At 42.1% G+C, this 12,815-nt stretch overlaps 1 long non-coding RNA gene across 1 annotated transcript in view; it reads right to left on the bottom strand.

Moving 5' to 3' along the window:
• Positions 1 to 12,815, bottom strand: part of LOC132649167 (uncharacterized) — a 47,830-nt gene that overhangs the window by 15,649 nt on the left and 19,366 nt on the right. The gene's annotated exons all lie outside the window — the stretch shown is intronic.

A 12,815-nucleotide genomic window follows, 5' to 3' on the forward strand; every position in this document is an offset into this window, starting at 1 on the left:
GCCAAATTTTATAGATAGCTATAAATTCTTGTCTTATCAAATGAGTTCCATGACCACTATCCAAGTAATAATAATTATTTCCTGTGTCAAGAGAAATTTTCGAACAAGTGAGAAAACATGTAAATCAGCACTAAGACATATTTATCTTTTTTATTCATTTATTTTTATGTGAACGAGTGTTTTGGTATATCTGTGTACTACATATGTTCAGTATCCAAAGAATCCAGAAAAAGGTGTCAGAGCCCATGGGAATGTAGTTAGAGATAGCTGTGTGTTGCTAGACAGGCACTTGATATCAGATCAGGGTCCTCTGAAAGAATAGTCAGTGCCCTTAACCACTAAGCCATTTCTCCAACCTTCATGAAGACCTCTTTCTATTTTTGTGTTGGAGGCATTGGGATAAAGACTAAGTACCAAGTTTCAAATGGCCCATTATGCAGGAGAAAATGTCCATGTGCTGTGTCTGGGACAAACAGCATATTTTGGGTATACCTTGTGAGCTACTGCTCGGGAGTGCTTCCAAAACATTGTTTGTTCTGAGAGATCACAGTTTGGGAGCCTGATAAGCTAAATTATGTATGTATTCCATAAGAGGCAATTGGGTACTTAGGGGTATTATGAGCTTCCCATTAGAACCCAATCAAAGGTTGTTCTGCAGGCTGAAATTGCAACCCTTCTGTTGCCAGGAGTCCATTTCTTGTTGTGCCATCTGTTGAGCTTAAGGAGCAGTTCAGAGATAGAGTAGCCATAAGGAACAGGACACATCCTCTCAGAGAAAGCCATTCTGTGCAGTTCAGCTCTTTTAGTTGCTTTATCTGTCAAATTATTACCCTTTGCTTCTTCAGTGTTTGGTTCAGAATGTTCTAGGATTGTAATGATGGCTAACCGTTTGGGCAAATGGAAAGCATCTAATAATGCTGACATTTGCTGATTATTTTGAATAGACTGGCCCCTGGAAGTCAGAAATCTTCTTTGTTTCCATGGCATCCCATGGCAATGTACCACTCCAAATGCATAGTGACTGTCTGCATAAATGTTAGCTGTTTTGCCTCCTGCTAAATGACACTCTCTCATTAAGGCTATGAGTTCAGCTATCTGAGCAGATTTAATACCAAGCAAATGGGCACTCTAGATTATATTAAGAGTGGAAGGAACTTATGCAAAGCTTCCTGAAAATGCTCTTGTTCATCTCGTCAATAAAAACCATCCATAAACAAAACAAGTACTGAATTTTCTACAGGAGTTTCTGATTGGCTTCTCCAAGGGGAAAGAAGTCTAACAGTTATTTGAGCTTGGTGGCGCTCGTCCTTTTAACTCATCTAGTACAGTGAGTAAGACAACAGGATTAACAGACCTGCCTTGCATGGAGGAAACATTAGGAGATGAAAGCCGAAGCAGCTCAGTAGAAGTTAAATGGCTCGCAGAGTAACAATGGATGTGACAGGAAGTTAGCAGAAGTTCTACAGAGCAGGGTCCATCAATGTGGTGAAGAGAGCCTACAGTAACTTCTCTCGCTGCCTTTAGTGGCAGCAGTAGCAAAGATGGCACTCATGCGGAAGGATACCCTGTGGCTACTGGTTCTATGGATGACTGAATTACCCTAAGACCTGTGTCTTTTCTGAGTCAGAAGGCTTAACGAATTCCCTTCTGGATGAATGAAAGGTAGAATGGAGGATTATCATTTGGGTGCCCAAGGGCAAGGGTTCCTTTAAAGGTATCTTTAGAGTTCTAATTGTCATGTCTTCCTCCAGGCCTTGTTGTATGGTATCTGGTTGGTCCTCTTTAAGCTTCTAATGTAGTGGTTGGGCAATTAATGAATAGTTCAGAATGCAGTGTCAATAAGAAGTATTTAGTCCTAAGAAGCCCCTTTGCTGTTTGGGAGGTAGGGAATTTTCTGATAGCCTGCAGTAAGGATTTATGAACAGCCCAGAGGGACTCACTCTATGACACAGGTAAATACCTTCCTGTTGGCGAAGTTGTGTTTTATCTTTGGATACTTTGTGGTCCCTTTTATCTGCTTTCCGTAATAAGAAGATTATGTCTTTAAGATAGGCATCATTTGAGGGAGAGCACAACAGCAAGCCATTTATGTAATAAATTAAAACAGATTTATGAAAAATGTATATGTTATAAATCAGTTTTAAGAATTTGGAGAAAATGGTGGGCTTTTCAGTGTATCCCTGTGACATCACATTTACATACACTACCACTCCATTCTTGTGAAGGCAAACAAATGCTAGCTGCTTCATGCAACAAAAATAGCACTGCAAACACCTATTACTAAAAACTAGGTTACATTGAAAGGAATGTTAGATGACAGTGTGTATGTGGATTAGGTACCACTTGATGGCAAGGGATGGTTATTTTATTTTTGGCCCAGAGGTCTTACACAAATCTTTACTTTCTTCCATTTTGTTAAGGGCAGGCACAAGAGACTCTTAAGTTCCTTTCTCGGTATTCTTTGATGAGTTTGATTTCTGTCAGGACTTCTTTTATTTTAATTTTTTTATATTAATTACAGTTTATTCATTTTGTATCCCAGCTGCAGTCCCCTCTCTCATGGTAGCTCACAACTATCTGTAAAGGGATCTGGTGTGTGTGAAAACAGATCACACATATACAAGCATACATGCATACATACATACATATATACATACATACACACATACATATATACATACATACATTAAAAACACCATGACCAAAAGCAACCTGGAAAGGAAAGGGTTTATTTTAGCTTACTGACCCCCATGAGGGAAGTCAGAGCAGAAGGGAATGTAACAGAGGACATGGAAGATCTCAGCTTACTGGCTTGTTCCCCATGGCTTGTTCATCCTTTTCCTTCCACTATCCAGGAAAGACCACTTGCCCAGGATGGCACTCCCCCAAGTGGGCTAGGCCCACACATACCAATCATTAATCAATAAAATGCCCCCACCAGGCTTGCCAACAAGCAAGTCTGGTGGAGGCATTTTCTAAATAGAGGTTCTTTCTTCCCAAATGACACTAGCTTAGGTCAAGTTGCAATAAAACTAGCCAGCACAGGGCAACTGACCTTATTTGTCCTGTGTCTATTAAGGACTTTGTTCATAACTTTTCTGCTGCTTGTTAGGGGATGTGAGAGTCAAATGACACCCTGGTAGATAAGGGAAGGGCTCATAAACAAACAAGATGGCAAACTTCCAGCTTCTCCTTTACCCAGGACAAACAGTTCATGGGCTTCTCTTTCTGCTAGCAAATCCCTTTCAGATGACATGTCTGGACATATTTTTGGCAGGCCCTGGACATGTCTAAGCTTGCGTGGGCGGTGAGCCAATCAGCGTACTCCCTTCCATTCAAGCAGATCAGTCTTGAAACTCATCCCAGGCCATGAACAACCTATAAAAATTTTCCCTCCTGGGAAAATTGATTCCTGATTCTGGACCTCCTCCTTTCTCTCTCTCTTTCTTTTCTCTCTCTGTCTCTCTCTCATGTAGTTGTGTGTGTGTGTGTATGTGTATGTGTGTGTTTTCCTTCACTATTACTAAAACTTGGTTGCTTGATGTGACTGCAAATTTTTCTGCCTTTTTTTAAAATTTATTTTTTTTATTAATTATAGTTTATTCACTTTGTATCCCCCTAATTTTTCTGCCTCTTAAGTCTTTAAACTACAGGGAAAATAATAACCCAATTTTGGACTCTAGATGGTAAAATCTGGGGGAAGGGTGGACAGGTTGTCATCTAGGAGTACTCTGAGGGTCCCTGAGTCATTAAGGTCAGTGTAAACTAAGCCAGACCATGAAAGGAGGGGTTGGTTTGTTAGGGCTTCTTCTTTAACTTTTGAACAGGGAAAACACACACACACACACACACACACACACACACACACTCCAAGGTTAACATGGTAGAATCCCCAGGCTAATAATATTGTTTATCCCTTGTCTGTGATAGGAAGGCTCCCCTTTGGGAGATTTTAGCTCTAATGCTATGCATCATTAAGTAAAGAAAAAAACTTTTTCAAATAGTTCTAAAATTGTATGCTGACAAGCCACCCAGTGGAGCCAAAGTTGATGATAATTTTGCACTAATTACTAATAGCTGGCATCAGGGAGCACTCCTGAGCTTTACTCCCAGTGAGATTAAAATGTTCACCCTTATCCTGCTAATCATTGTCTTCTGTGACTAGCAGTGGGATTCTGTCAGCATCTGTTTATTGTCTCTCTGTGTGCCTCGCTCACTTACCTAAGTCAGAATGAAAAGAGCCATTAACAAAGCAATGAAACATACACTAGTTCTTTAAAGAAGTTAAGTCCTTTGATAATCTAGGTGCTATCTACCACCCCGACCAGAAACTTGCAAATAGTCACTAATTAGCTTCTCTACTTGCCTGAATGTGCTATGATGTGGAGGATGTTTGCTTGTTTGTTTGTTTGATTGTTGTTTTTTTAATGAGAAAACTCCCTGTTCGACCCAAGGAGGATGATCTGGAGAATATCTTCACAGGGCACATGTGGTCTTTCCAGACTTTGTCCAGCATTGAACTAGTAAGGACTTTATACTGACCCACCAGGAGCCAAGAAGGGACTTGGTGATGTTCTCTAACGGTTTTCACAATGAGGATCCACTTCAAAGTTAAGCAATGAGCATTTTGATTGTCCCTGGCGGAGGCGAGCGATTTTCCTTAAGAGTGTTTGAGCAGCCACATTAGGCGGCCCTTTCATTTCACCTTAAGTGTCTATATTACCCGTATCTTCTGTCCCTCTTGTAATCCTGTGGTGGTTTGAATGAGAATGGTCCCCACGGGTTCATATTTGAATGTCTGGTCCCCAGTTGCTGGGAAGGTTTAGAAGTTGTAACGTTGTTGGAGGAGGTATGTCACTGTCGGGGCCACTTGAAGGTTTCAAAAGCTCGCTCCTTTGAGGGTTATATATCAGATACCCTGAATATCTGATATTTAAATTATGATTCATAACAGTAACAAAATTACAGTTATGAAGTAGCAACAGAATAATTTTGTTTTGGGGGGTTCACTGCCACATGAAGAATTAACTATTGAAGGGCTGCAGCATGAGCAAGGTTGAGAACCACTGCCATTGACACTGGGCCCCACCCCCGCCTCATGCTTACGGATCAGATGTGTGCTCTCAGTCTTGAACGGATGTATTTTTGTTGTAGTCCTAAGCGTGCGGTGCAGGAATGCCTTTCCAGCTGGTAAACAACCTTGTGTGGAGCCTGTCATCAGGAAACTGCCTCTTGCAGGGAGTATGGGTTTTGCCAGCTGAAAAACATCCTGGTGCAGACTCTAAGAAGGTATAAATAGGGACTCAGAGTGTGTGTGGGGGGAAGGAGGGACAACAACATTTTGCTTTGCTCCTGGAGAGAAAAGCTCCACAGAACTCTTTGTGCCTCTTCTGCTGAATGTTGCATCTTCTTCTCCTTCTTCTCCTTCTCCTCCTCCTCCTTCTCCTTCTTGTCCTTGCTGCTTTTGCTACTGCTGGATTTCGGTTTACTGTTTGCTGCTGGTTCCTGTTTGCTCTTTGCTGGACTGTTGAAATCCTGATAATGAGAGGAATTGTCCTAAAGAACTAATTCTTAAAAGATCAACATCCCCTAACTCTACTAAACCCTCTTTCTCTCCTACCTAAGATTGGGGGTTTGAAGGGAGGTAGAGGCTTGACGAACCACAAATAAAGTAGGTTTTTAAAAGCTAAAACCTTCAAGACCCAGTCCCCAGCCCCTTCTCTCTCTGCTTGCTCCCTGAGGATCAGCTGGACACCTTGCTTGCCTGTGTGCCACCAGGTTCTCTGCCGTGGTGATAATGGACTAAGCCTCTGAAACCATAAACAAGCCTCCAATTAAATGCTTTCTTTTTTTTAAGAGGTTTTTTGTTTGTTTGTTTGTTTGTTTTTTGTTTGTTTGTTTGTTTGTTTGTTTTTGTCATGATGCCTCTTCACAGCAACAGAGATGTAACTGAGATATCAGTTAGCTCTCCCGGGCTAAACAAGGGTATAAAGTTGGCTTATTATTCTAAGATAAAGAAAGAGCTAGACTACCTCCACCTAAAGAAAATTCAGGGTTAAAATAATGGATAGCATCCATGGTGCAGGTCTGAGAATGTCTCTATGATGATTTTGGAAAGAGCTATACCCAGGTTCAGCAGGCATGTTGGACATCCTAATTCAAGTGTGATCTGAATTGACTGTGGCCCACCCACCGGTCCACCTTTATAAACGCTAAGACTAAATCTGACAACATTTTCACTGCCTTTGGTAAAAATAGTCCCTTACAATTTGATGAGAACTCTATTGCCCATGTCCCTTGATTGAATGAGGTGATCAGATATCCTGTCCTCAAACTCACACGTTAAGGAGAACTTATTAAGAGCAACCATGTCATATTTATGAGGTATCACTAACAATCCTACAAAGCAAAATCCAGCAGGATAACACTTGGCTCTCATACTTTCAATTGAAAAAAAAAATGGCATGTACTCTGCCAACAACAAAAATTGGACCCAAATTTCATATCGGTATGTTCCCCCAGTGTCCAGTCCCACCAAGAATTATCTATGGCTTATGGGAAGTAGCATGGCTTTGTCAGCAGGGCATAGCTGATGAGACTTCTGCTTCCACTGAGGTTTCTAAACAGCCCCTCTCCTCTAGCAGACTCTGGTGCATGGTTCAACCAACTGCACAAGTACATTCCACCCTATTTTACAAGCCTATACTAACCATGGTGTGGAAGAAGTCTCTCTAACCTCACCTCTCCATGTTCCTTTTGAGGTTGTGATAGAAGAGAACCAATGGCCAACTTCCTATTTCAGACTGACTGAAGGAAGACTCCTCAAGCTCTTGAGCAAAGGCCCTTCTTTGCCTTGTCCACCTTAAGGAAGACAACAGTAACAAAGATATCAGTAAGTTCACTGATAGCTTAAGAGCATGCACAAAGGGGTTTTGAATTGTTTTCTTGCCTGTTCTCTTGATGGTGCTTCCAGTATGATTTATACTAATAATTTCTATTACAGGTGCTACTTCACCTGCATGACACACTGTCATTGGAGACACATTATCATCAAATGGCTGCACTTCATTCCAGATTTCTGCCATTAGCTAAGCTCTACTGTGGCTTCTCAGATTGACCCTCATCAGAGGCACTTTGAATACATCCTTTCCTGGCATCATCCATTTTGTTGGAAAAAACAAACAGAGCAGTCCTTACTCACAAGCCTCTGAGAGGGGTGATGAGGGAAAGTCAGACAGTACCCTGGCAGGCAGAAAGGTAGCTTCTTAATTAACAAGAGAGCAAACTTCTGGCTGCTGCTTCACACTAGACAAAGGCTTTGTGGGCTTTTGTGGTAGTTAGAATAAAAAATGGCCCCCATAGGCCCATTGGGAGTAGCACTATTAGGAGGATGGCCTTCTTAAAGTACGTATGTCCTCAATGGAGGAGTGTGCCTTAGTCTTCCTTCCTGCTGCCTGTCAATCTGAAGGTAAAACCCTCAGCTCCTTTTCCAGCACCATGTCTGCCTACATGCTACCATGCTTGCCACCATGATGACACTGGACTAGACTCTGGTAAGAGTGGTCATGGTGTCTCTTCACAGCGATAGAAACCCAAACAAAGACATTTTCTTTTCCTGCCTGTTGACTTCTACCTGATAACTCACCTGGATATCTCCTAGGCAGGCCCTGGATAAGTGTAAACATGTATGGGATGTGAGCCAATCAGCTCACTCTCCTTTCCTCAAACTGACTAATCCAAGGGGAGTCTGACCTGGCCCCTCCCACCAAAACTTATAAAAACCCTAAGCCCCTACAACAAATTCTGGTTTCCAGATCACTTTCCCCGCTTATGGGAAGTGTGTGTGTGTGTGTGTGTGTGTGTGTGTGTTTGTGTGTGTGTGCTGTGTTCATTTTGGTTGCTTGTGCTGAATGTGTTTCGATTCATTAATTGGCAGAGAAAAGTAAGCTGATCCAAGACACCTAGGTGGTAACACAGAAGAGGTTAATTTGCTCATGCGGGGTCCTTTCTGACTCTTTCACAGGTAACTTGGAGGAAATGGAGGACCAGGGGTTCTAGCACCTCCCTAAGTGTAAGATCATCACTCTCTTTTGAGAGAGGAACACATGAGACTTTTGTGTTTCTACAGCATCCTAAGCCACCATTAGGAAAATGTGACACCCTGATTTTCTCCCAACTGAAGTTGCAGTGTTTTCTTACATTAGAAATGCCCACCATCATTGCATTTTTATCCTGAGGAAGAAAGTTATGAATAGGGTGGGATTCAAAATAGATGAGCAAAGAGTAGCCCCAACATCCACCAAGGGAGGCTTCCTCTTCCTGATAATTAAATTATCTATGTATCCTAGGGTGTTAGTTGGGAAAACAGGAAAAAACTCCTTGGATTACTTCAGAGCAGCCCTACTGAAGGGACCTGCTCCCCTCTGGACCCCAACTAGACACAGAACACACCCAAACACCAATTGCCAAGCACAAACCAAATGCAAAGAGATCTTTCATTAAGCATGGCAGAGACAACGTGGCTGAATCTGAATGAGGAAGAAACCACAGCAAATAGCTTTGCAAGTATTAATTTTAAGAGCAAAAGGGGGAGGTCTGTGTTAGAATGAGCTAGGATGAGTTGGTAAGTTCTGATTGGGCATTTTGATTAGGTTAATCAAAGTAGAGATTTTTGATTGCTGGATCTTGATCATGGTTGGACCTTGGTGATCAGTCTCAGGATTTGACTAGACCTTGGTGGCTAGCTATAGGAATGCAACTTAGGGTTTAGCAAGGGAGAGAAAGAAAAAGGAAAAAAACCTGTCAGGGCCAGGTTTGCCTGCTCAGGCCTATATTTGTCATGCTCAGTTCTGCTGAGAGACCAAAGAATTAAAAAGTAGTTTTTTGGGGGTTATTGGATTAAAGTTTAAAGCACAAGCCTGAACAAAGGCCACACAGGTGGAAACATGTCCAGACACCTATTGGGAGAAACCAGCCTCATTGCATTCTTTCCTGCCCACTAGAGATACATTTGCTAAGAAACCAACCCATATTGCGCCTGTCCCCTAGGACAGCCAAACAAGGGAAGCCAGACTGTTAATAGTTTCTACACCTTCCTACCACCAATCAAAATGCAACATCCCCTTTTGTTTGCCGAGCTGGAATTCCCCTGCTTTGGGTGTACTGGGAGGGACTGGGACCTTTAAATCACCCTTAACCTACCCGCTGGATAGGTGAGGGTGTGAGTCCAAGTTTGAGCTTGTAATAAAAAGATACCCATGTATTTTGCAACAGACTCAACTCCTGGCAGTCTTTGGAGTCTCGAAAATAGGGCAAAACACTTCTAGAGCCCATCATCTATTCTTCCTAGGTTTTCTTTTAGGATCTCTCTCAGGGACTCCTTATCCTTTTTGAGGAAGCACCCATTTCAGTTTCTTATCATCTCTTTTAACACAGGCCACTTACAATAGTTACAAATAACTTTGTCTTTTCCCAGACAGAGCTTGTTGGTAGATCTCTGACTGGGAGCTTACCTGCTTCCATTGGAAGCTTATAATTTTTGTAGTGATGTGCCTTTCCTTTCTTTATATAAGAGTTCTTAATGTTGTTCTGCTAAAATGATAGGGGCATCTGTGGGAAATGAGGCCTGTGCTGTATAATTTCATTTAACCAACATGGCCCAGTCTTCCTCCAGCCTTTCCTTCAATAGGTGCAGAACTTAATGTGGCAGCATTTCTGTGATCCTCCAAGTTCTTCAAGAAACTCCTGAGTGCTGGTTAAATGCATTCCAAATCTGACCTGCAAGTCAGATGCAGTTACTCCCCATCTTACATTGCTGTATTTTGGCTCAGTCAATAATTTGCAGTCCTCAACCACAGCAGGCATTTTTAGAACCAGCATCTATTTTACTAAAGTCCTCAAGGGGTTTCCTCCATTCTGCCAAGCAAAACCACTCCATGCCTTGCTTCCTAAAGCCAATAATTGAATTCATTGGTATAAGCCAGAAAACCTTGGTTCATTTCTCTGTAGGATGGTCTGAAATTCTTTAGCAAACTCTATAGAGTGTCCTGATGTTGGTCAAGAAAGCCTGTGAGCAATGATTTCAGCTCCCCTCCTCACCAAGGGAGGTTATCTGTGTCCCCATCTCTCTGGGTTTTATCTGAAAACAGGCCATACAATGTTTGCTTATAACAGAATTTTGTTCCCCCTAGGAATTCTTCAAACCCTGTTAGAAATTGTCCCCTTAGAAAGTGCCAGGGAGAAGAGTAACAGGGTGAGGTGGTGAAGGAGGAAGCTCATAGAGGAGGCACAGGTGAAGCTGGATAGGTGGAGAACATACGGATAGATGGAGAACAGGATGGGGAAGAGTAAGAGTATTTGGAATTTTCTTTAGTTTTAACACAATCTCTGATTTTGTTACTCTCCTTTACTTCCACAGCTTTCTATAATCCTGATATTGTTTCCAGAACTCTCTTATTCATTTCCTGTAAATTGGTAATCTCCTTTCTTCTTTTAGATTCCTAAATTCCAAATAAAATGAGCTGCCCTTCATTATCATTCCTTACTGCCTAGGATTTTTTTTTTCTGTTTTCTGTTGTTGTTTTGAATGTAAAAATATATATTGAAGAACTATAGAAACGAGTTATATTTAGCTAGATCTCCTCATTTTTCCAAATACTTGCAAGTTGAAAATCTGTAATTATCACAGTAGAGCCAGCCAGCTAGAGTACCAGATGGCAGGGTATCTCCAAACACTTCTTGCTTTGAAGCTGTGTGTCTGTCACCCATCTCCCCAGCCCCCATTTACCCATACCTCCACCTTTTATTTTTCCCTAAAAAGGAATGGTATTTTATATCAAGTTTGTGTCCTGCTTTGGGATTGACCATCTTCTCCCACTGGGCCTTAGGGTTAATTATCCTGTGTGTTTAGGAAAACTTGAGGATGCTCAAGACACCAGATGATGGAACCCTCATATGTGTTTTCAAGTTAAAACAAAAAAGTTCATTCTGAGTGGGGGAACAATCACCGTAATCTTTGGCGCCTTACTTAGCAGGCGCTAATAAAATTCCTGAGTTGACGGCAGGGGTTTGCAATAAGCAGAAGCCACAGGAAAGTGCAGACTTAGGCACTGGAGGAGTGCCAGGAGACAAAGGTCAAATGGTGATCAATCAAATGCTCCACCAGCAAACAAAACAAAGACAAACCAGATAGCAACCAAATGCCTTCAAAGGTCTAAAAATCACCCAAATAAAAACAAACACAGGGATCAGAAACCATAATCCTTCCAAAGGAAACAAAATGGATGCTTTAAAGCAAACAGCCAGAAAGCAAACAAACAAACAAACAAAAGTGTGTGCCATAAGAATAGGATGCTTAAAAAAAACCTCAGCTCAGAACAAACCGCTACACCATCAACCACATCGGGCAGGTTCAAGCCCCAAGAGAGAACTCATCAATTTCCACATGAGGAAACAGTGCCAAAAGGTCTCAACAAGGGAGCCCTGTGCTGGTACCTGGCCCTGACCCAACTGATGCCTACAAGTGAAAAATGGATTGTTCTTTGGGGGCTCACATTGGGTTGCCAAGGACTGTCAGAGAAAGAAACGTCTCTGACCTCAAAGGAATAAAACAAATGGTTTATTCTGGAGCAAAATATATATGACTATGGCCCAGCCACACAGACTTAGGTTGCCCCAAATACCATGCTCCAATGAAGTAGCAACTCCGTGACATTTTTATAGAAACAGAACAAAGGTCACAAATCAAGGCACTTTTCAAATACAGTGGTGGAAACATCCGACAGGCGGTTATAGCAAAATGGAAAAAGCTGTGTATAAGGCCTCAGATCCTATTTAACGACACTCTTAACTTTGGAGATTTATGGAAGCTAGTGGTCTGGCCTGCTAAGCTCATAAGGTTTCTCCTGATACTAACAGGACGTTAGATCAGACACAGAGGTAAAAAGGAATAGCTAATAAAAAGGACAAAGATACCCCAAGATAACTTTTAATCAGGTTCTGGATCTGCAACCATTGCAACCTATCTACAGAGCCTAGACTTCTAGTCAGTTTAGTGACTGAAGAACGTTCAGCAGAAGCAGTTTCTGAGAGTTTTACACAATATATTTTGAATATATTAATCTCCTCTTCCAACCCTTCCCAGACGCTCCTCCTCCTCCTCCTCCTCCTCCTCCTCCTCCTCCTCCTCCTCCTCCTCCTCCTCCTCCTCATTCTTTTTCTTCCCTATTAAGTCCAATCTGTGTCACCTAAATACTCTCTGATGTGAGTCTTGTCTCTGCAACATGGCCAATCCACTAGGGGTCTCACCACTAAAACTGATTCAATCCAATAGGGGTCACACCATTAAAGGAAACTGGTTCTCAAGCCAGTTTGAGAACTGGTGTAGTGGTGCACACATTTGATCCCGGGTCTCAGGAGGCAGAGGCAGGTGGATGTCTGAGTTTGAAGACTGAGTACCAAGATACCAGGACTATATGGAGAAACCCTATCTCAAAAAACAGAAGAAGAACAACAACAAGAGGAGAAGGAGGAGAACAAGAAGGACGAGGACGAAGAGGAGGAGGAGAAGGAAGAGGACAAATAGGACAAGGAAAAGGAGGAGGACGAGGAGGAATGAAGTGAAACTGCATCTTTTCCCTCTCCCAACAGCTATCAAACACTAATATCCCCTTAGCTAAAGATGGGGCTCCATGCCCCATGCCACTCCTACCCTTTCCCCAATACTGGAATTTCATCTAGCTTTAGTTTGTATAGTTCTTGTGCGTGCTTTCATGACCTCTGGAAGTTCATATGTGCAGCTACCTGCTGTATCTGGG

Source organism: Meriones unguiculatus, chromosome 19 (assembly GCF_030254825.1).
Source record: "Meriones unguiculatus strain TT.TT164.6M chromosome 19, Bangor_MerUng_6.1, whole genome shotgun sequence".
Taxonomy (NCBI): Eukaryota; Metazoa; Chordata; class Mammalia; order Rodentia; family Muridae; genus Meriones; species Meriones unguiculatus.